Source organism: Belonocnema kinseyi, chromosome 1 (genome assembly GCF_010883055.1).
Source record: "Belonocnema kinseyi isolate 2016_QV_RU_SX_M_011 chromosome 1, B_treatae_v1, whole genome shotgun sequence".
NCBI lineage: Eukaryota > Metazoa > Arthropoda > Insecta > Hymenoptera > Cynipidae > Belonocnema > Belonocnema kinseyi.
In genome coordinates, this window is record NC_046657.1 from 103830793 (window position 1) to 103833716 (window position 2924).

The following is a 2924-nucleotide window of genomic DNA, read 5'->3' on the forward strand; positions in this document are numbered from 1 at the left end:
AGTAGGGTATTGGCAGCAGCTCGGAAGGCGGTTTTATTGAACACCTGTCGCATTGTAAGAAACTTTCTGGACCATCAGGAAGCGAGCAACTAAAAACCCGTGCAGTGACAGATAGTAGTTTTAAGAAAGCATCCACAGATGATTACTGTCATCTCCAACGCTGGCGGCCGCTCGTAATTGTATACATACAACATCATCGCAGGAGGTTTCAAACATCGTATTAGATTGACTTGTAACATCCTCATCTCATTAGTCACTTGATTTCGCGCCATATAGCGTTAAAAATGTCTGTTTAAAAATATATTTTTTATGGATATTTAATTGGCCTCGTATAACATACCCAGTTATAACCAAATCCACGGAAAGAATTTTTCCATGTATTATTTGCGGTACCTTTTAAAAATACTTAATACATTTTCGAAAATAATTTCAAGTTTTTAAATAATGCGATTCTTTTTTCGATTTCTCAAAAAATTTCTAAATATTGATGAAAACATCTTGAAATCTCCCAAATTTTTTTCGACATGCCAGAAAAGTTTCGAAATTTATAAAAAAGCTTTTTATTTGAAATCTTTGAAAATCTACATTTTGTTTTAACTTTTTTGAAATTAGCTAAAAATTAAATAATCATCAAAAATTAAAAAAGATGTCCCACATTCTTGCAGATTATCTTTAGAAAGTCTTTAAAATAGTTTGAGATATGGCTTTCAAAATCAATTTTTGAATTTTAAAAAATCACGTTTTTTTATTATCTTGACAAATCTACAGTTTGTTACAAGTTTATTCTAATTTTTTCAAAATCTTAAATTATTTAAAAATATTTTTTAAACATCTGAACAATTAAAACCAACCGGTGACATTACTCTGGGCATGCCAATGTGACATATACCCATAAGGAAAACAGCGGCAGCGGAGATTCCATAGATTCCAAGTACGGGGAAACCTCAGTAATTATGAGGTTTCAGATCTACATTCTGAATTATATCAGTTACCACATTCTATGCGAAAATACCATTCTCGGTATCAAATCTGATGTTATGTTGAGCATATTGTCATTCATAAAACCCTTGGAGGTTATTGTTCATGAAAGAATAGAATAATCAGATAAAGGAAGAAAAATATTTTCCTTTGCAACAGAAGGTTTCGTTTGGTTTACACACTGGGCAGATTCCCCACAATTTTCCAAACCGAAATAATAACTATTAAAGCTTTCCTAAAGAAAATTGGTAAACAAGCATTTGAAGGCCAGCATACTTGCATTTGAGTAGTTCGGGAACATGAGGGGCTGACCCACGAAATTATCAAGATTTACTTTTTTGACTTTTTGTATTATCCGATCTGTCCTACGTATCGTACGTATAGTGTGTTTGTATGAAAATGAAAGAATGGAATTTTATTTTTTTAAATAAAATAGTAAAGTTTTTAAAGTAGACATCGAAAGGGGTATTCTGTACTCTTACAGGGTCAATCTAAGCTGGGTTCCTGGCCATGAAGGTAATGACAAATTAGATGTACTGCCTAAAACAATAGCTTTAGTGCCTATGATTAGCTCAGAAACCTCGTGCGGTATCTCGTATGCATCAATGAACAGAGGCATTCGTAAATGGCTTATGAAGAAGCATGCTTGCTAACGAAAGTGAACCAAAAGATTATGCATTCCAAGAAATGCATAATAGGATTATGTCGTAAGAGGACTAATGAACTCTTTTAAATTGAAAGAAGACAGCCTAATGCCGTGGTATGACTGCTTACTTTACAATTGTTGATTGAGAAAACATTTAACCAACGGGAGGATTGTTCTGAGGAAATCAGCAGATATTGGTTGAGAATCAAGTGTACATATAGTCAGGCTGTGGTTACTAATATAGGAACTATGAAGACACATACTCTCATCCTGCTTTGCGTGCTCGTCAGATGCCTCTGTAGGCCTTTCATCACTGCATGTCGCTCAAGGTCAAAGTTTGAGGTATCTCTCTCACTCCTTCATTATTTTTCGAACTTCAACAGATGTCAAACCTAACCCAATAAGAAGCGTTTCAGAGCTGAGATGTAATTTTTGTTTTCATCATTTTCAATATGGTGATTTTCGTTGCAGTGCGCAACTAAAATCTAGAAACAGAAAGTAATATTTCAACAAAGGAACTTGCCGATAAGATAGTTGATGTAAAAAATGATTAAAAATTTTAAATAAAAACTAATTTCAAATATACTTCCATCATCTTTGGTTTTTCCATTAAACGCGTTCTTATGTAAAAACAACAGACAAACAAATAGAAATTCATAAATAATTATTCCAATAATTATTTATTTATGTGTATTTAATTTTACATTTTTTTATTTGTTTAAGTTTTATAATTACATTATATACAAATTGTCTGGATATAACCAAAAGCATCTATTATCTTATGTTGAAAACCTGCGGGCTCAATTGATAGCGCCACCGTTGATTACACAGGCCCACAAAAAAACAAAAGTGTTTGTGCAATTGACCAGACCTATATATTCTTATGCATTTTTCGACGCTGAATCCGAAATTGCAATAAAAAAGTAGGGTCCAGCTACTTTTTTATGGGATTTTGCTCGAAAAACTTCATTTTTTACGGTTTTTCATGGTTTTTTTTAAATAAAAAAAAATAAAGAAAAATTTTATTTTTTTGACTTCAGAATCGAATTCTACGGGAAAAATACATCGAAAACCATGTTTTGATTTTTTTTTTTTTTTACAAAAATTTCAACCCACCATACGGCGATGAAAAGGCAGAAAATCGCGGAAAGTGAAAATTTGCTTCAAATTTGATTAAAATGACATTAAAATCAAATTATACGATCTTAAACCGATTTATAAACATTGAAAATACTTTACTGGGGGTTTTTGAGGTCGCTGATCACGAATTTTAAGTCATTTTTTTCAAAAAACAACTCCT